The following is a 21,307-nucleotide window of genomic DNA, read 5'->3' on the forward strand; positions in this document are numbered from 1 at the left end:
GAGTTCCCTGGGGGCAGGTGTGTGTTCTGCACCATGCAGAGAGGATTCAAACAGGAGTTGCTAACTGTATGCATGGCATAGGTGCATTTTATATGTATAATGGTTCACAAATCACAACCACCCATCAGGTAACTATCACTATCCCATTTATAGAAGAGAAAACTGGGGCCCAGAGAAGTTGAATCATTTGCCTCAGGTCACCCAGCCAGCCCGAGTCTAGCTCAGTGTCTCCGCAGCAGCAGGTGCTCAGTGGCTCTGTGGACTGACTGTTCCATCCCTACGCTGTGCATATGAACATGAGGCGCCCAAGACTTCCCCTTGAGGTTCCAGAGCCCACTAAAGCAGGGCTTCCAGGCCTCACTTTTCCTTTCTCTTCCCTGGAGACCACTGAAATGCACTGGCAAGAGAGCTGGGTTTAATATTCATGAACCAGACAGGCAGGAGTGATTAGCTGACTCCTGTTGGAGGAGGAGGAATAATTGAATGCGGTATTTACATAACAAGTTAATGCTGCTGCCTGACTGTGGGGCTCCTTTGTGGGTCTGTCCTGCACCCCCCTACTTGCCCACATTGTGTTTCTCCTCACCTGCCTTGGATGGCCTAGGAGGAAGTGCAGTGGCTTTGCACCCCTCTGCAATTGGGGCTGCCATCTAAATGATAACGTTATTTAGGGAACAGAATTCCAGTGCCTGGGAGAGCCTGCAATGGGCTGATCGGTGGCCTGCCTGGGGGGCTGGACCCCTAAACAAAACCCTTCTGCAGACTCTGAGAAATGACAAGGGGAAGCTGAGAAGCTGAGACTGGGTTTTTGACATGGGCCTTCTTGCCCCAAACCTTCAGGAGACCTTGAGCACATTCCATCCCATTTTTTGGCTTCTCTCCTTTTCTGCAACATGCAGGGCCCCAGCCCGACCCTCTGCGGTCTAGGACTGCATTCCAGCTGCCTGGTTGAAGGCAGCAGGCAAGGGGAGAAGCCGGGGTGCGGGGCCATTCAAAAGAGAACTCCTCTTTTGTGGCTGCAAAGGGGAGGTAAGGCACTGTTTCCATGCCTTCGTCAAGAGCTGCCTTTGGGGTTACCCCTGGTCAGTGCTCACTTGGGGTCCTGGAATCAAAGGTTATTAGCTCATAATCACCTCATTCATGGCTGGCAGGGAGTTGTGCTATGTGCATGTCTGACCCTGGGCATGAGGAACACCAGCCAAGTCCTTCTGGCTGCAGTTAAAAGGGCTCACCGGCCTCTCCCTGAAGGTGAAGTGCAAAGATGGGCTGGGGATTTTTAAGGGGAGTGGGAAGTATTAACCGTTGGGGTACTAGCTCCACTGTAAATACATTAAAGCCAGCATTTTTTTTATGTCTCTGGAATGGTGGATGATGTCCGGCAAGGGCCAGAGTAGCCTGGTTCTTCTTGCCCAGATGCAGAAGTGCAGACCCTGGAGAGCTGTACATTTTATCATTTGCATGACTTCTCCGCAGAATGGGCAGGATGACAGAGCTCCCCTCACAGGGCTTATGTGAGGATTGAGTTGCTGTATGTTACGGCTCAAAACAGAACTAACTCCCCAAGCAGAAACCTGGGATTTCTTCCGAAAAGATTGTGGGGCACTATATCAACACTTGAGTTCTAGCCTTTTTGATGACTAACCTCCTGAGAAAGCTTGGGTATCTTTCATGACTGTGAGCTTTAGTTTTCTCACCTGTAAAATGGGGGTAATGAGCCCGATCTCTCAAGCTTGCTGGGAGGATTAAATGACAGTCACCCTGGTAGAAGGTGCCCAGCCTTGGTGCCTGGCACACAGTAGGTGTTCAGTAAGAGCATGCACAGATGCAGTATCGGGTCTGTGATGGCCTGCCTGGGGGAGGAGGGCACAGATCCTGGAGAGGGAAGACGTAGGGGCTCAAGATAGCTGGCTTCAGGTGGCTAAAGAGCCCTGAGCGCCAGAGGCTGCACTTCTATGCATATCAGAATGACAGACTGGGGAGCATCGATAAGTGTTGCAACTGGAAGTATTTTAATCCAAAGTAAAGAGGAGCCCAAGCTGCCTGACAGTCAGGCAGCATCAGTGGGGTGGGTGCCCTATCACAGGATGTGTCCAAGCTTAGATTGGTTGGGAGGTCATGGAAGGGGTCCAAGTAATGGAGAGGAAGGAGGTTCCTGGGCTGGTTACTAAGGTTCCTTCTGTGATGTATGATCACGAGGTCAGCAGTGGTGACACTGTCTTGATTTCTTGTCACTCTCAGTAGCCATGTGGCAGCCCGTGCTCCCTGCTGCTTGTCCCCATCCCCTCCCATGCACCTGCCTCACTGCCCGTGGCCAGCAGCATCCTTCCAACACTCTCTAGAACATGTTTCTTCTCTCTACTGGAGGCAGCCTCTGCCCACAGGGAGTGGGGGACCCAGACCCCTGCACTTGGCATAGGGGGCCCTCCATGCACGGACTCTGACCATCTCTCCAGCTACTTGTACTGCTGCTAGACAAAAAATCAATACTTAAGCCCACGTTTCTGGACACTGACACCCTTTCTGTTTCTGTTTCCACGGAATCATGACATATTCCAAAGCATTCCAGTATGGTCCCCACTCTAGTGCCACTCAGAGGTGCTCTCGTCCCTCACCCTTCATGGGACATGTGTCTGAGTGGGGTTGGGGGAGGTCCTCTTTCCTCTTCTCTTGCTTTCCAAGGGCAGGACCTCTGGGGATGCCCCCCATGCCCACAGTGCCCCGCAGTGTCAGGGACTCAGGAACAGCTAAGTTCCTATGAGGCAGGGTTCTTGGGAAAGCCTTAGTTCCCTCAGTGAAGGGTTCTCCTCACAGTAAAGGCAGGAGCTTGGGTGCTGGGGTCCCTAGCCTTGTCCTGTCCCCTCTCCTTACTTGGGCCCAGAACTCAGCAGCACCCAGGCTGGGGGCAGCAAGCCCAAGGGAGGCCATGGCCTTCAGGCGCCCCACTCTGCTGCCACAGGACACTCGGTCACGTCAGGGTCTGTGCTAGACATGGTGCGCCATCCCCTCCAACCCATACAGCCCTGCAGGGCAGCCTGTCAGCCTCATCCGACAGACAGAGAGACGGAGACTGAGGCTCAGAAAGGCCACATGATTGCCCTCAGCCAGGGTCTTGAGGGCCAATGTCGAGGAACAGAGCTAGTTCAGGTGCGGTGAATGAAGCACTTGCCCCAGGCACATTTAAGGGGGTGCCCCAAAACTTGGCAATCAAGATAAGTATTATTTCAATGCAATATATGTAAAAATTGAAAGTAATGCAATAGACATTTTGCATTAAATTTTACCTTTTAAAATATTGCTTGGAGATATTATTCATCGTAATTAGTGAGTTTTTGGTTTTCCCGAGAATTGCCCTGATATCCAGTGAAATCACTCATTTGCTTTCCCCTAGTCTTGGCCCAGGAGCCTATGTCCTCCAGGCAGCTGTGCTGTGGGGAGCTGGAGAGGACTGAAGAGCTGAGGAGGGGACTTTGGCCTCTGGCTTTGTGGGATGTGGGGTGTGGGGGGAGGGAGGGAGGAGGAACCCAGGCTGGAGCTGTGCAGGGGGGACTGGCTCCAAATGTCTGAGAGACCCCTCTGACCTGGGATGCTGGAGGGGTCAGGGGAGCGAGCTGGCTTTTGACAGGCTGGGCTGTGAGGCAGAGGCAAAAGGGACCTGTGGGAGCCTCTTTGTCCCCCAGTCCCTGGAGCTCAGCAGACAGGAAGGACACCAGAGCCCAGCCTGAGGTTGGGGAGCAGTGGGTGGCTGGGATTTCTGTAGGGCTTTTGGGGGAGCTGAGGCCCAGGCACCCATCACTTTCCTACCTCACGCCTGCTCTGCTCCCTGCTGGTGTGGGAGGACCCCAGACCCTGACAAAGTGCAGGTCAGGTGGGGGTGGGCGGTGTGTGCAGGAAGCACAGAGTCCCTCCTGTCAGCTCCGGGCCAGGGCTGCAGTCGGCCTTCCTGGCTGCCGCGTCATCTCAGGGCATTCTCCTACAACTTAGGAGGAAGGGGCTCTGTGTCATCCTTCTTGCCTTGCACGGATGAGGAAACTGAGGCTTGGAGAAGAGCAGATGCCCAGACAGTAGGACAGGGCTGGGGCCCTGCCCATGGCTTTCCTCTCTCTCAGCCCCTTCCTGTCACTCTCTCAGGCTGTCAGGGAATTACAACACCCTCCCTGCTCCTGCCTCTCTGACTCCAAACTGTCACTTCCACCTTTCCTTCTTCTCCTAACTTTCCCAAAGTGAATATCATTATTAATATTATTTGCCTAATTAACACGTTGGCTGAATGACAGAAAACATGCAAACAGGTTTTGCCAAGGAAACTCTGTCTGATTAAAACTGCAGCCTGTCTAATTAGATGGAGATTTCTTCGTTAGTTTCCCCATTTTAGATGCACCTGCTCCCTCCCCCAGCTCCCTTCCCTGCACTTTCACCTCCCACCTCCCACCCCTAACCCTGGAGGCCTTCTCCCCCCGCAATTCTACTGCCCCACTCCTCCCACTGCCTGTACCCCTCTTCCCTAGGAGGCAGTTGATGAAAGGGCTGACCTGCTTTGGTCTGAAGCTGGCCAGATGACAAGAGGACACTGCCCTGGGGGACAGGTGCTGGCCCAACTTGTAGGACTGAGAACCTCCTGGGATCAAGGTCACACCTGAAGTCTTTTTAGAGTGGGAGTGTGCTGGTTGCTAAAAGTGTCTTCATTAAAAATCCCCATTGACAAACAAAGCAAAGCAAAACAAAATTTCCAAGTCCTCTCAATCAGATGCCATTGAAAGCAAAATGCACACTTAATAACAAAAGTAGAGTTAGGGAACATTGGTTGTGTACCTACTATGTGTCAGAACTTGCAAGTGTTTTCTTATCTCCATAGCAACCCTTCGAATGAAGTTATCACCATTTTGCAAATGAGAAAATTGAGGCTTAAAGGAGGTTGGCAAGGAGTAGAGAGTAGACTCAGATCTAGCCCATTCCAGCTCCCATACACTGGTTTCTCCCTCTCAGAGGCTCCTTTGTGGTGCCCAGAAGCCCCCACCCTCCTTCCTCCTTTTCCCTTCTCTTCCTTTCTCCTTGCCACAGTGCTCCAGGAAGCAGGAGGTGCTGCACACTGGGTGTGGCTGGGCAAGGCCAGGGCAGTCTAGCAAGGTCCCAAGTTAAAGTTCATTGGAGCCTCAGGACTGGTTCCTTTAAGGGCCTTAGGAATGTGTTCTGGCATGAGTGGGGGAGGAGGCACTAGATGCACTATGACACCTGAGGTAAAGAACAAATAGGGATAAGGGTGCTTGGTTTGGAAAGAACAGGCCAGTGTTGGATTACTTGGAGGAGGTGAGATGGAGCCTGTCATCTTTTGTGTCTATCCCATGCCAGGGAACTGTGCAAGGTACTTTATGTGCACACATGTCTACTCTTTACAGCAAAGTGTTGTCATCTCCACATTTTTTTTTCTTTTTTCTTTTTTTTCTGAGACAGAGTCTTGCTCTGTCACCCAGGCTGGAGTGCAGTGGCACAATCTCGGCTCACTGCAACCTCTGCCTCCTGGGTTCAAGCAATTCTCCTGCTTCAGCCTCCTGAGTAGCTGGGATTACAGGTGCAAGCCACCAAGCCCGGCTTTTTTTTTTTTTTTTTGGATTTTTAATAGAGATGGGGTTTCACCATGTTGGCCAGGCTGCTCTCGAACTCCTGACCTCGTGATCTGCCCACCTTGGTCTTCCAAAGTGCTGGGATTACAGGTGTGAGCCACCATACCCAGCCCACTCCACCAGTATTTACACTGTGCCAGGCACAGCATCCGTGATGAGCAGGGCAGGAGCCCTCACTCCTTGTGGAGCTGGCTGGCTCAGTGGCAGGGCTTGGCTTCAGCTCCCTGCCCCCATGGCTGGGCCTTTCAACAGTCTCAGGGGTGTCCATCGCCCAGTTGCCCCACTTCCATCCCTCAGGACATTCTGCCCAGTCTCTTGAGACCCAGGACTGCTGTTACTGTCTGCCAGGACCTGCCAACTCCACCTCAATTCAATGATTCAAGAACCATTGAACTTGGGGAGGGTAGGGGGTGGGGAGGATGAAGAGAAGTGAGCTAAAGGGTACAAACATACATTAAGATAGATGGAATAAATACAGTGTTTGATAGCAGAGTAGGATGACTCTACTTAATGTATGTACCTGGGTGATGGGCACTGTATACACCCTGACTTGATCGCTATGCATTATATACATGTAAAAACTTTCTCATGTAGCCCATACATTTACACACACATACAAGAATCGTTGAACTTAGGGCAGAAGAGACGGTGTGGGTGGGATGAGCTGCTCCTTCCCTCTCTACTCCTCCCACACTCCATCAACCCGCAAATGATGGAGCAGAACAATTCGCCATCGAGGAAGCTCTGGCAGGCTGCTCCCTGGGCACATCTAGTGAGACAGCAGGTGGCCAGGTGGGGCTGGGCGAGAAACGTGGGCACAGCTGGTTCATTAATAGAGGAGCCTGACTTGTCAACTCTATGGCCCAGGTGATTGTGAAGCATCTTGGGTTGGAGCTTTGTGTCTGAGGATGGTGGCGCAGAAGACCTCAGCCCTTGCCCTCAAGGAACTTCTAGTCTAAGTGGAAAAGCAAGCTTATTTCCTTTGACTTCCTCAACACTCCCGTGAAAAGAGCCCTGGCCTTGGGTTTGAATCCCACCTCTGCCATTTGTTAGTTCTGTGACCTTGGGTGCATGCCTTAATCTTTCTGAACCTCTGTGTCTTCATCAGTGAAATGCAGAAATGATAATGCCTCACAAGCTGGTTGTACAGATTGAATAACAATGTGAACAGAGCACTGAGTATAATCCCTGATGAGTAGAACAACTCTATCACACTGTGTTCACAGGCACAGTGGTGGCGTTCCGAGCTCAGGGTTACATCTTCATCCCTGTGGGTGGGAGGACACTGACTTTGACCTGCCACAGCTAAAGGTCCTTCCCGGAACCCCCAGCTTCCTTCCAGCTCTAACATGTTCCATGTTCCGGTTCTCCCACTGATGGGTCTTTGCCTTTAGGTGCTCCAAATGTCCGAGTCCTCCTATGGGCCTGGCAATGTCTGATGGCTTCCCAAAGCCTCACTGTGCTCTTCCAACAAATGGTCACAGGCCCGGCACTTCCAGAGGTGATTTGAGGCCTGTTGGCCATTTTTACCAGGAGCCCAAGAAGCGAAGGGAGCATGATCAGAGGTGGGGAGACAGGCCTCATTAGATAGCTCCAGTGCTGCGGGCTCTGTCGCCATGGCAGCCAGCGCTCGCACAGGCCAGGTGGTTTTTATTACCGAACTTGGAAAACTTTACTGCGGCACCAACAATGAATCTTTATTCTGTTGTTAATAGCGTGTCTCTTATTAGCATGTATCTTTTCCCCTTCTTAATAACCTTTACATTTCCAAGCCACATTTATAATTAAGTCATTAATCCCTTACTGGAATTTCTTGTTTTTCAGAAACAGCAAACCAGAGGTCCCGTCTGGCTGGCGTGAATGGAAGGGCAAACGCTCAGACCAAATTGCTCTGGGAATGTCATTCTAATTATTGGATCCTGACCCAGCAGCGTGCTGATAAGCTCTGGGTTGGAGACGCCCTATCTCAGAGGAGCTCCAAACCTGCTCAAGGCCTTTTCTTGCCCTCTGCAAATTTCCTGCCAAGCAATTAGCCTCCAGGGGTATCTGAGAGCGGGAGACTGGGAGGAGCGGGGTCCCTAGGGGTTACAGTGGGGAGGGCTAACGGGCTGGGGATGCCCCCTGTTGTGTTTCCAGGGAAAGCCTGTCCAGATTGCCATTGCCTTCTTTACCTTCAGTGTCAGAGTTGGGGTCCAGCCTGTATCGTGGGTAGTAGGAAAAGCTTTACCTGTTGAGCCCTGGGCTTCTGTTAGGAGTTGAATTATGTCCCTTCCCACACTCCACATTCATATGTTGAAGCCCTAATCCCTAGTTCCTCAGAATGTAACTGTATTTGGAGATAGAGTCTTTAAAGAGGTCATTACATTAAAATGAGGTCACTGGGGTGGGTCCTTATCCAGTAAAACTGGTGCCTTAGAAGAAGAGGAAACTGGAACCATGCACAGAGGAAAGACCAAGCAAAGACACAGTGAGAAGATGGCCATGGACAAGCTGAGGAACAGGGTCTCAGAGGACAGCAACCCTGCCGACACCTTGATCTCGGGCTTTCAGCTTCCAGCACTGTGGCAAAATTCATTTCTACTGTTTAGGCCTCCCGGTCTGTGACATGTTGTCACGGTAGCCACTGAAGACTCAGACAGCTTCCTTCTAGCTCTGGTTCTCCCACGGGTGTGCTTTCAGGTGCTCCGAGGGCCCGCTGGCGGGGAAAGCCAGGTCTCCAGGCTCCTGGCCCAGGGCGTGTTTAGGAGGCAGGGCCTTCTCTGACACAAGTATGAGGAGCAGAGAGGTTTCTCTTCTTCAATCTCCACTAGGTCCTGGCCTCCATGGCTTCTATAGGCAAGGACCTGGCCAGGGCATTCACCAGAGACTTCGACAGGGAGTCCAGGCCCAGACCCTGTAGGCAGAGCCGGGAGCCCTGTGCCAACTTCCCAGGGAGCACCGGGGCCCAACGCAGAGTCAAAAGCTGGCATCAGCACAGGTGCAAGATAGGGTTGGGAAGGACATGGCAGCGTGGGGGTCTGCAGTGCCAGGCATTAGTCACAGGTGGCCTGGCATGAGGTAGGTGGGCCGGCTTGAAGGTCTAGAAGATGGATAGACACCAGAGACTTGTAGTCCATGTCTCCTTCTTGCTGTCCCCTGGATGTCACCTCCCCTCTGCCCCCAGTGCTGAACTAACCTCCTTCATCTTTTACTTGGGACTCATCATCGACCCATCATTGCTTTTGGTGTGACTTACCAGCGGCTGCTCTGTCTGCCTCTTCCTTCCCCTCCAGAGTCATTTTGAACACTCTTCCTTCCTGACAGCTAAACTTTTCACTGTTTCCCATCATAACATGTCATTTTATGCTTCATTTAACTATTCACCCACCTATCCATTTATCCACCCACCTACCCACCTATCCATCCACACACCCACTCATTCATCCATCCATCCATCCATCCATCCATCCATCCATCCAGCCAGCCAGCCAGCCAGCAAAGGTGTCCTGCCTCGGGCACCCTTGCTGGACCCTGGTGCCACAGTGCTGAGCCCATACCCAGCCCCTCCCCCCATGAAGCTCACAGTCTAGCTAGGGAACTAGACATCAGCCCATCAGATGACTTACATCTAAAATTATAAACTAAGACATGTAGTGAAGGGAAAAATCAGGGAGTGCTGAGCACAGAAAACCATGGGACTGATGGGGTTAGGGGTTGAGATGAGCTCCATGTGGAGGAGGGGACATTGTGTGGGCTGAGACCTGAACCGTGAGTCAACTGAATCAGGAAGAGGGGAAGGAAGGGTGTTCTTGGCAGAAGGGACCACATGTGTGAAGTCCCTGAGGTGGCTGGGAGCTGGAAGAAAGCTGAGTGACTGCAGCACAGAGTGAGAGGGTGGCAGTGGTGTTGGGCTGGGAGGTCCTGGGGGGTTGCATCTTCTTGTTTCTAGGGCAGTAACTGGTTCATGCTGGGAACTCAGCGGGAATTGAGGAAGGCATGAGGTTGTCGCTAGTCATTATTTGCAAGGGGATGGCAGTCTACTCAGGGACTCTTGCTGCACACGGCAGCACAGCCCCTCCCCACCCCCGCCCCATTTACCATCTCTAAGGGGTGCTGCTAAGGTCATCTGTCTACTCTGGAGCCCAGAATCCCTTTGTTCCTCCCTCTTCCACTGTTAGTATTTCGACAGGTTTTCCTCTAGGCTTTTTGGTGCGGGTCACTCAGATTTCTGCAGGCCACCCTAGCCCAAGCAGTCGCTTTGTTTCTCCGGCTCTGCCCTGCCCGTCAAATCTACACACATGCTTCCTGGAGTCCTGTGGGTATGTCTTGTGTGTGCTCACAAGCCAGGCAGTTTGATCCTGTGTAGCATCTGTCATGTTTTAGTGTTGCCCCTGGTGATGTCCATGTCTGAGACCTCAGATGTCGAGGTGGGGTGAAAATTCCTCACTGTCGCCTCCGCTGAGAGCAGCAACACCTCCAGGTGCCAAAGGGATATGCAGCCAGCCAGCCACGAAGCTGTCATGCGGGGTTCTGCCGAGAAGGCTAAGAATGCGCCTGTTCTCCATTCTACATGACAGTTGGTAACCCGGACACCAGAACAACTGGCTGACCACTGCTTGAAAACAGTGCCCAGTGTCCACCTGTAGCTCTCTCTCCTTCAGGCTTGGTCTGTGAATTTGGGCTGGGGATCCAAATGTTGGGGGCAGGTGATGCAGGCTCCCCAGTACCCCACCCCTCTGGGGTGCACACACTCAGGGCACTTCTCCCCCAAACCTTCATGGAAACCAGCACATGGAAATTGTGACCCCACCTCACAAGATAACCAAGCAGACTTAAAAATACCTAGATCCTTATATGAACGTAGCTCAGGTGCTGACTTCACTCTAGTGCAGAGGGTGATTTTAATTTTGTGTGAATTATAATCAATGTGCTTTCCATTTTGCATGCTTTTTTTTACTTTACATTGTAAGCATGTTCATATTATTACAGTCTTCATAGGCAGAATTCTTAGCAGCTCCTTGATAGTTCAGTAAGGAGATGCACCCCTTTTCCTGAGCACCCCCCTATTGTTGGACATTTAGCTTATTTCCAGATTGTTGCTATTTTTAATGATGTGCATGGAACATCACCATATATTGGGCTTTTAGTGCATATTTTCAGAATGGGAATGACCAAGTTGAGAAGTATAAAAGAGTTTGATCCATTAAGTTTAATTGCCATCCAACTAGTTTGTAGCGACTCACATGTCCACCAATATTTTCCATGGGTAGGTACCAGATCCTTAACTGTAATTGCTATAGGATCTGCCTGGCTGGATTACCTCTCTTCATAATGACAAGAATGATTCTTGAAGCTCAGGGTTTTATAAAGAGCAAAGGGAATTAGTTAAGGACTGAATGCAGACCATAGAATCAACTGCATAGAGTTTCTAACCAACCGTTTAAACATACATATAGATCTAAAATAACAAACTATATATAGCTGCAGCGCCTGTGGGGATCTTCTGTCAGTGGCACTCTCACCTCCTAGGATGCATGAGTGAGGAAGAAATACCTTACTTAGCCTGGTAAGGTGAGGCCCTACCACTGCCCTGGAGCACCCTTCTGTCATCTGTGGGGGGATCACCCCCTGCTTCTCCATGCCCACCTTGGCCCCCATTCTGACTGATCCACACTGTAGCAGATGCTCCCTCACCTGTATTGGGAATGGCCTGACAATGGCATAAGAGTTCTTACTCTAAAGTTGCACAAAATCTACCCTTCAGGGGCGGGGCCTTCATCAGCTGCATTTCTGAAGTTTTGTTTAATTTTGTTCCTATTTGCTACTATTCAGACCTGCTGCAAAAGCTGAAAGTGTGACTGTCCTCCAGTTTAGCAATTATGTCTTCTGCAGGTCCCTGGTACACAATGGCCATCTCTCTTTTTTTTTAAATTTTTTTATTTTTTATTTTTTTTTGCATTTTGGTAGTAGGAGGTGTATGTGGACCTTCCCAGCTATTTACAGGAGGAGGAAATCTACTTCTTCTACATACATGGTACCCAAATTTATACTAAGCTGTTTTCTAGGTTGCTTAAGTGCACCTTCCCCCCCAGCGCAGCAGCTCTGTGCCCTGTGTATGTGTGGGGAGGGAGGTTTGACTCTTTCATGCTACACCTACGTTATCTGTGAACTAAGGTAATAACTTTTACAGATGGTCCCCAACTTCTGATGGTGCAAGGTCATGACATATTGACTTTATGATGACGTGAAACAGTTGCAATTTTGATGTAATGTACAGTATTAAATTCAATAAATGACATGAGATATTTAGCACTTTATTATAAAATAGGCTTTGCGTTAGATGGCTTTGTCCAATGGTAGGCTAACATAAGTGTTCTGAGCAAGTTTAAGGTAGGCTGTGCTAAGCCAAGATGTTCAGTAGGTTGGGTGTATTAAATACATTTTAGAGTTTCAATATTTTCAACTCGCAGTGGGCTTATTGGGACATAACCTCATAACCCCATCATAAGTACCTGGTTAATAGAAGGAGGGACCACCCCACCCCCTCCCCCGCCACAGGTGGCCATTTGCCTTTTTGAAGGGAACAATTCTTAGGATGAATCATCTTTAACAATAAAAATCAAAGCTGTAATGGGGAAATGACAGGCTGAAAGACAAGGACGCAGATCACTCCATAGAGGCACATCTCATTTTGGGGCCATTTTTCAGTCATCCTTGGAGGTGATGGGAAAGGTCATAATTTCCTACTTGATGGGTTGCATCAGCAACCACAGCTACCTGCCAAAGCAGGACCAGGTGAGCAGTTTAGCATAGTGACTAAGTCAGACTGGAGTCAGGCTGCCTGGACTCAAGTCTTGGTTCCTCCCCATGTAGCTGTGTGACTTTGGTAGAATCAATTTCTGGGCTTCAGTTGGCTCATGAATAATCCAGAATAACAATATCAACTTAATAATGCTGCAGAAATTAAATAAGATACTCAGTGTAAAATGCTGAATGCAGTGCCTGGCATACAGTCGGGACCTAATAATTGCTGGCTATTACTGTAGTTGTGAGCATCTCATTCTCAAAATCCCCTCCCCAATGCTCCAGCAGTAATTGCACACCAGGTACAGTGTCTTACAACTCACAGATGACTTTCACTCCATTAACCCTTTGGATTCTCATAATTATGGAGGAGGAGAGTTGTTTTTTATTCTCCTGCTCTTGCTATATCATCCTCATCTCTAAAATCTGAACAGTTCCACCTCCCACCCTCCTTACAGGGCTGCAGTAAGAATGCCACAAGAAGGTCGATGTTAATTACATGGTAAGGTCTACAGCATCATACAAATGGAAGTTATGTGAGCATTTGGAGCTGCCATTAGAGCCTGCCCTTTTACAAAGCTAAATATTTTATCTAACCACATAATAAGTTTCACAGATACGAGCTGCTGCTCTGTCTTCATCCATGATCTTGCACTTGTAGGGCACGTGACAGACCAAAATAAGGAGAAATGCTGTATTCGGGTAGACTTGAATTTGTTCCTCTGTGACTTTGAGCAAGTTACTGAATCTCTTTAAGATTCAGCTTCCTCTTCTTTAAAGTCAAGTGGTACCATCTATATCACAGAGTTATTATAAAATTTCAGCGAAATAATTTGGGTAAAATACCTGCCCATTTATTCAACAAATATTTACTGAGCATCTACTATGTGCTAGAAATGATTATAGGCAGTAGGAATAGGGTGCCGAACAGAGATGGGGGCCCTGTCACCTTGGAGTGGAAGAAACAGATCAGACCATATATAATTGAAGTGCTTTCTGCTGCCAGTAACACAAAACTTGACTCCAAACAGCTTCGATAGCCCAGGTATTTAATATCTCATATAATATATTCAAAGATAAGAGTAGCCTAGCGTTGGTGAGTTCACCAGCTCTTCTATGCTATGAAGGCTAAATCTTTCCATCTTTCTGTTCTGCCATCCTCGGCTTACCTATGTTTGTCTCCAGGCTAGTGTCCTCATGGTCACAAGATGGCTGCTGAAGCTCCAGACTGGCATCCTCACATGGCAAGGGTAAAAGGCCAGCCATGCAAAGGACCTTTCTTGATGTCCATTTTTCGTTTTCCTTAAGGTGAAATTCACATGATATAAAAAGGAATCATTTTAAAGTGTACAATTCGGCCGCATTTAGTACGTTCACAGTATTGTGCAACCACCACCTACATCAAGGTCCAAAACATTAGTATCACCCTAAAAGGAAATTCCTAAGAAACCTTTCCCAGAAGCTCAGAAGATGTGCCCTCAAGTCTCATCAATCCAAATTAAGTCACTTGATCGTTCTTAAACCTGTCACTGGCAAGGAGTGTCGGATTATTATGATTGGCAGGTCAAAAGTCCTTTCTGCCCAGCAGCCCCTGAAGCCCAAAACTACTGTATTCCTGTAAAAAGGAATAATGAGATTGTCGGCACAGGGTGAAGCAAATAATAGATACCTAATGTATGCTTCTCTCCCATATTAACGAATGTTAGATGAGCAGGCAGAGCACACTCCAGCCTGCCAAAATGAAAAAATAAAATGTAACCAAAACAGCCCCTCCAAGCCTATGCCCTGTTAATTTTCAGTGCTTGGAGAAGGCATCTTTGCCATGAAAGAACAGCACACACTGTTTCGGAGATGGCAGAGGAATCGGCATCTGGAGCCTGGATGTCTTGCCAGCCTCTCATGAAGTAGCCAATTACACTGCTTTTCTGATCTTTTTCACTACCCTAAACCGACTGCTCTTCTATTCTTTTTTTAAAATGTTACTCAGAAACAGTAGACCATATTATGCATTTTGAGACACCTGTTTGCAATCACATTTCCTTTTATGGAACTGTTTTGAAGCTTGTTTACAGGCGCTACCTAGAAAACCAAGATGGTATAGCTAACACCTGCACAAAACCTTTCCCATGCTTCATCCTAAAGGATGCGCTTCCCTTTCTTCCTTGCATTATGGTGACTTGTGTGAATGGTGCACTTTCCTTACTTGTCTGACATTGCCTCAGGTGCAAGGAACATTCCAGATTATCCCTACGGCTCCTACCAGGATAAATGACTAATTAAGTTGGCACCTCCCCTCCTGTCTCTTTGGGGGTCAGGCTGCCCCTGGTTGCTCCAGGCAACAGGATGGGCCAGAGAGTCCCATAACAGGGAAGCAAAAGCAATAGCTTAGTGAAACAGGGATGGTGACTCATCTTTCATTTCAGAGATTGATGTATTTGTTCACTTAGCAAATATCAATGGAGGTCAAAAATATGCCCAACACTGTGCTAGGCACCAGGTACACAACAGTGCTGCATGGACCCTGCTTCCCTGGAGCTCAACGTCCACACTGGTCAAACAACCTTCCAAATATACAACTACACACTGTGGGAAATCCATATGTTTGCAACATTCAACTGGCCCAGTCCATTACCAAGAAAAACAACAATAGGAGAGATAATGAATAGTCTCAAGGTCAGACAATTGCAAATGTACGCAGAATCCAGATAAGGGGCCAATTGGCCATGACTCCTCCCATTAGTCCTTTTCATGTGCCTTTGAGGCTGCCTCCAAGGAAGTCCAGACTCTTTCCTTCTCAATGTATTTTGAGTGGTAGTCTTTTGCCAGTAGCTCATTTGCAAATATCTCTTTTCCTAGCTGCATAAGTGTGTGATAAAGTAAGAGTAGTAAAATCTTAATGGTAGAATCAGAGTTAAGGGTCAGCAAACCTTTCCTTAAAAGGCCAGATAGTAAATACCTCCCACATTTTGCAGGCCGTATGGTCTCTGTTGCAACCACACAACTCTGCGGTTGCATCGTGAAGGCTGCCGTAGACAATTCATAAACAAATGGGCCTGGCTGTTTCCAATGAGATTCTATTTATGGACACTTCTATTTGAATTTCATATAATATTAACATGCCACAAAATATCATTCCTCTATAGATTTCTTTTCTTCAACCACTTAAAAACCATTTAAGAATCATTCTTGGCTTGCAGACCATACAAAAGTAGGAGGTGGGCGGAATTTGGCCGATGAACCATAGTTTGCCTGTCCATGATCCGGGTGGTGGGGATGTGGGTATTCTTTCAATTCTTTGAGGTATTTGAAATTTTCCATATAAAATGTTGGGAAATTGTCTTTTCTAAGTCAATGGCTTGTCTTTTAGCTTTGTTTTGATGTTTCATTATTTAAAAATAATTTTGGGGGTAGCATGCTATTTATTTGTAGCTAGCTAAACTTGCCAACCTTTTCCTGTGTGATTTGTGACTTTGTACCTTGTTAAGGAATCTTTCCTACCCTAGCATCACCTAGCTATGCTCCTATATTTTCTGTAATCCAGCTGGAATTCACCTGTGTGTGTAATGAGAGCTCAGAGCAGAACCGTCCCATTTCCACAAGGACACTCAGTCACCCTGTGCCCTTCGTTACTGGTCGGTCCTTTCCTGCTGATTGGGAAGTTTGTCTCAGCCACCTGCCGGGTGCTCTGCATGGATAGATGTGACTCTGGGCTGTCTCCCTGTCCCTTTTTCCATCACTGGGACACTTCTCTTTGTTCCTGTCTCCTCGCCGGGGATGGCGACAGCCTTCCTGCCTCTGGTCAGGAGTCCTCATGGTCTGCCCTGAGAGGATCTCAGGACTCTAGGTCTCAGACAGGCTTCAGGGAAGACCTTGGTTATGCAAAGCTTTTTGTATAGCATCACTTTGCTGCTGTATTAAGCTGATGTAGAGACTGTCCTGACTTTACTTTGTCTAACCAGTATCCCTCCCCACCAGGGGGAAGGAGGAGGAAATAAAAGCAGGGGTTGAGGTAGGAAAAGGAAGCTCTTTCCACAGAAGAAAGCCACCAGGGAGCCCCCACCGCCCCCTTGCAGGCCATGTGGAGCTATGAGGGACTGTCCTGCACCTCCTGCCTCCCCCACGGAGGGTCCCAGACGGGCTGCTTTCCTAGGGTCCCAGTCTCCTCGTCTGCAAAAGGGAGGGATGGGCCTGAGCTTCTTAGTTCTCAGAGCCCACCAGCATTCAGCGTGACTCATTGAGGACCGCCCCTTTCAGTCACTGACCTCCTCACAGTCTCCCCAGGGTTTCTCCTGCCTCAAACCTCCCTCCTCAGGGCACAAAGCCGAGCATGACGGGCCTCTGGTGGTGGGAACGACCCTGTCTTTGGTTTCCTGGCCTCTCTGCCATCCCTTTGTCCTCTTGAATTCAAAGCCCCTCCTCCCATCCTCTCCTCTCCCCTCGGTTTCTCCAGCAGCACCCACATTCTTTCAGTTTGTCCCCTCTCCACTGCCCCTCCCACTGACTGAGGACTCTCAGGGGATACAGGCAGGACCCTGATCTTGAGGTCCCAACACTGCCATGAAAGTGCCCTGTAACCTGGGAGAGGCTCTTCCCTTCTGCAGGCTTGTTTCTCCATTTTTCTCCTGGTAAAATAAATTTTTATCCAGATGATGTAAAGTTTCAGCCTACAATTCCAGCCCTGAAAAAGTCTTCATTGCAAACCTGAGCTCAGAGCAGCCCTCCTTTCCCCTCCCGCTTACAGCAGTAGGGGAAAGCCTTTACAACAGGCCTTCCCTTTCCCGACAAGCCCACTCTCTGCAGCCATTGGATACTGCAGGGGGCGGGGAGCTGGGGGTAAATATGGACTCCCAGGATTGTCTTGGCCAGCCTCCTTCACCATGGCTGCATCCCCTTGGCTTGCCCCTAAATTAAAACAGGTGTCTGAGCTCCCGAAAGCATCCTGGCAGAGTCCAGCTATAACACGGGAAGGGAGGCAGCCACCTCCATGGCGGGGGTACTCATCTCTTTATCCTGTTCCCTGCACCTTCCATTTAATTAGGCAGTGGGGTCTCTGTTGCCAAACCGAGCCCCTCCAGCTGCCAGACTCATGGAAACTCTGCTTTGTAATCACAAAGAGAATATTAGAAAGGAGGGCCACTCACAGCCTGGGAGCTCCTGGGGGCTGCCTGCCACCTCCCCGGCTTAGCTCCCCATTCGAGGCACCCCATCCTCACTGGTTGCCTTCCCCGAGCACCCACATGGTCCCACCCCACATCTTGGTTCCCTAGTGGGGTGGTCATCCCCCACATGGGAGGGGATCTTCTCATAAGAGTTTTGGGACAGGGCCCAGCTAATCCTCTTCTTGGGTGGAATCAGAGGATTTGAGTCTTTGATGCAATTCTTTCTGGGAGGAGGAAGGGAGGGGAAGCTGTGCTGCTGAATGGGACAGAAAATGGCCCAAGCACGCCCAGTGCAGACCCCAGAGGGGAACACTGATGGATGACCCGGCCAGAGCAGGGGAGGGGACGCCTGCTCCTGGGGTTTTTTTCAGTGTTAGACTCAGTAGTTTTCAAAAGATAGAAACTGGAAGAGTCGTTGAGGTGTGATTAAGACGGACCTGGATTCACTTCCTGCTGCACACGTAAGGAGTTGTAAGACTTTAGGGTCTGTGATTTACCAGCACTAAGCCTCGGTTTTCTCATCCGTGAAGTGGGGATAAGAAGCATACCCACCTTGCAGGGCTGCTGTGAGGGTTAGAATGAGAAAGCGCCACACAGGCTTTGTGTAACATTATCATCACGTGTTAAATATGGTTTCTCTTGACTTGTGTTTCCAACCTTACAGTAGGTGCTCTGGGTGCCCTGCAAGGAACAATGAGAAGGGCATGCTTTTGAGATCCTCAAGAGGAAAAAGTGGACCTGGGAAGGTATGACTCCAGAAGGTATGGTCCTGGGAAAACTCGAGGAGGCTAGCACTTGCTTGGCAGCTGCCTGCCTAGTGAAGACCCCATGCCCTTCAAGCAGCCTAGAGGTGGGGAATGGCTGGGAGCCCGCGGATCTTAGGAGCTTACCCAGAACAGTCTCTGATGGCCTGCCTCCAAGGCCCCTCCTTCAGTTCTGGACACACATGAGCTGCAGGAACCTAAAGTTCCCTAGTGGGGAGGGGATAACGGATGGGATGGCAAGAATAACTGATAAAATTCCTCACCACACTGGAATGATGAACCACAGATTCGGATTTAAGATGATGGGAATAAAGAAGTGTGTTTCTTATACATCTGCACTTAAGGACTCAGATTCCTGTTAGCACAGGCGGAAAGTATTTATTAGCAAGCCCAGAACAAAGTAAATTTTCAGTACGTGAGAGCGATTCTTAGGGTTCCTTTGCAAAATGGGATATCACAGTGTTGATGTGAGGGGTAAGGAAGCTGTTTATTTATTTTCAGTGCTTGGAACAGCCTGGCACACAAACAGCACCATGGAAGTATTTGCTATCACTCTTTAATTATTTAATTTCAGTTCACTTCCTCCTTGTACAGGAAGGGTCCAAGGACTGGAGGGCTTGTTTTGCTGAGGTTGAACAAGGGCATGTGCTGAAGGACCTGTGGTGTTCCCACCACCACATTAGCAATGCCACTGTTCCAGATTAATCTACTGCATGGCACTGGTGGAGGGTCAGTAAGCATCTTTGGACAGCTGCCCACATACCTGGGGGGCAGAAAGAATTCAGTGGAACTGGCGATGATTTTAAATAGGATGAATTTGTCCTCCAAGGTGGTCATGGTTTGATCTCACGTTGGCTGGGGAGAGGGGGCAGAGAGTTTTGTATTCCTTTGCCATATGCTGTCATCTGTCAGTGCTCAGAGGGGGCAAGTGACCTGGGCCAGGTGGTGCCCTGAATCAGCAACAGCCAGGGTGAGACTTAGGATGATAAAGAGCACTGGAGGTGAGTGAGACACCACCCTGCGTGTCTGCAAAGATGCCGAGAAGTCCAGAGAGATGGCATTCAGGCAAAATGGAGACACAATCTGAGAATTAAAACCCTTAGAGTGAACCACAACCAGTTTGGAGCCTGGAGGGGAGCAGGTGTGGCAGGGGGACTAAGGTGTGAGCAGGCAGCGTCTATATGTGAGTCAGGCTGCTAGGACAAAGCCAGGCTGGCGATTATAAAAGAGGAGACCAGACGCAGGCAGGGCCAGCCCTTGGGAAACAGTCCTTACTCTCTCCTAGCTCTGCGCCCTGGGCCCCGCCAAGGCTCAGCTGACTCAGCCAAGTCTGTGTCCCTTCTTAGAGCCTAACTCTGTTCGCCAGCCCTCCCGCCCAGTGACACTTCCTAGGACTCATTGCCCAGGAATCCTGCTCAGTCATTGCATTGCCCAGCTCTGACCTGGGATTTCACAGATCAGTGACATTCAAAATGCAATATAATGGGACACCAGCGTAAGAGGCCAACTGTTTCCTTTGCCAAGTAAGGTCATTTTCAAAACCTCATTATTCCCATTGTTCTATAAATAAGGGGATTCCTTTTTTACTATCTGAATATTGGAAAGACATAACCTTGGAGTTGTCCTTGACGACCCTTCTCTCCCACCACATCCAGGCTCTCAGCAGGCCCCAGCTGCTCTGCCCAGACTGCATCCAGGTTTGGTTGGGATGCTCTTTAAGAAAAAGAATGTCAAATGCCAAAGAGAAAATTAGATATGAGACTAAGTATTAGAGTAAGAAATCACAACACATCACAAATCACATTTTAAAAAGCTGGTGAAAACACAAACATGCCAAAATCCAGGAAAAAAAAAACCTCACAATATTTCGTTGTGTTCACTGATATGCTTTTAAGACACTTTTTTCTTGTATTTTTGACTGCATAGTCTTTGATTCTTCTCATGTCAATAATTTTGTGTTTCTTTAAATAGAGAGAATAGAAGGCCAGTTCTGTCTTCCTTTTGTATTGGCCATGGCATTTTGTTTTATATTATTGATGATTTGGAGAACTTTTCTGTCAGCTTCATAACTCATTGCTCTTAGGTAATGTAAATGCTAAGACTGATGCCAAATTTGGGAAACCGTCTATCAAATTCTCTTCCTATATGAGCTGTCAATGTATCGTGCATTCATAATTGTATGCAAAGGATTATGGAGTGTATTCCAGATAGGAAAGAACTTTTTTTTGGCCAGACAGCAATGAGAACCAGATCCCCCACTTAGAAGTATACACAGCTGATGACAGGAAGAATTTTCCTTAGACAAGCTTCCTGCTCACTACATTCAAACCTTGTCTCTCCCCTACCAGGTTTGAATGTAATGAGCAGGAAGCCCGTCTAAGGAAAATTCTTCCTGATCTTTCTGATCCACAAACATAATTTGGTTTTATCAAAAACTTCCTGCATTCTTCTTGCTTCTGTCACTTGGTTGCAGGCTGCAGTGAAAGCAGACTTCCTTGATGAGTCGGGGAAGTGGATGACATCCCCGAGACCCTGGTGGCTAACCCTGGCATGCTGTAGTATCTTTTCAAGATGATTGCCTTCAACAAGGGAGAAAAAAATTCTTCCCTGTGGAATTCTGAGCACAAGGAAGACTGGCTGAGGGGAGAGTCCGTAGGGGGAGAGGCCTTGCAGGGCATGCCCACCGGCTTCCTGGCCTGCCTACCCCCACTGGCTCTGCCGTGGGCAGCTCTGCCTGCCCCAGCCCTGCAGCCGAAAGGGCCACAGGGATTCTCCCAAGAACTTGCCCCATGCCTGGATGAGAAGGCTCAGTGATCCCTGATGATGTGGCCATGAGTCCAGGTACAGTCTCTCTCCACCTCCAATCCCAAATTTTGGAGAGTGGTTTCCAGGTCTCTCCTTTTCTTTAAAAAGTAATAATAAGGCATTCTCGCTTGGGGAAAAAATGATTAAATTTCAAATTACTCTGCTTGCCAGATAAGAT

The 21,307-nt window shown here is 48.8% G+C and overlaps 1 long non-coding RNA gene across 1 annotated transcript; it reads left to right on the plus strand.

Annotated features, from left to right (window-relative positions):
• The first annotated feature begins 1,164 nt into the window (after positions 1-1,164).
• Positions 1,165-9,000, plus strand: LOC129050578 (uncharacterized). Its single transcript, XR_008514254.1, has 3 exons — positions 1,165-1,248; positions 7,443-7,660; positions 8,018-9,000. It is a non-coding gene; the product is annotated as an uncharacterized LOC129050578 (long non-coding RNA).
• The last annotated feature ends 12,307 nt before the right edge of the window (positions 9,001-21,307 follow it).

This window comes from Pongo abelii, chromosome 16 (genome assembly GCF_028885655.2).
Source record: "Pongo abelii isolate AG06213 chromosome 16, NHGRI_mPonAbe1-v2.0_pri, whole genome shotgun sequence".
Classification (NCBI taxonomy): domain Eukaryota; kingdom Metazoa; phylum Chordata; class Mammalia; order Primates; family Hominidae; genus Pongo; species Pongo abelii.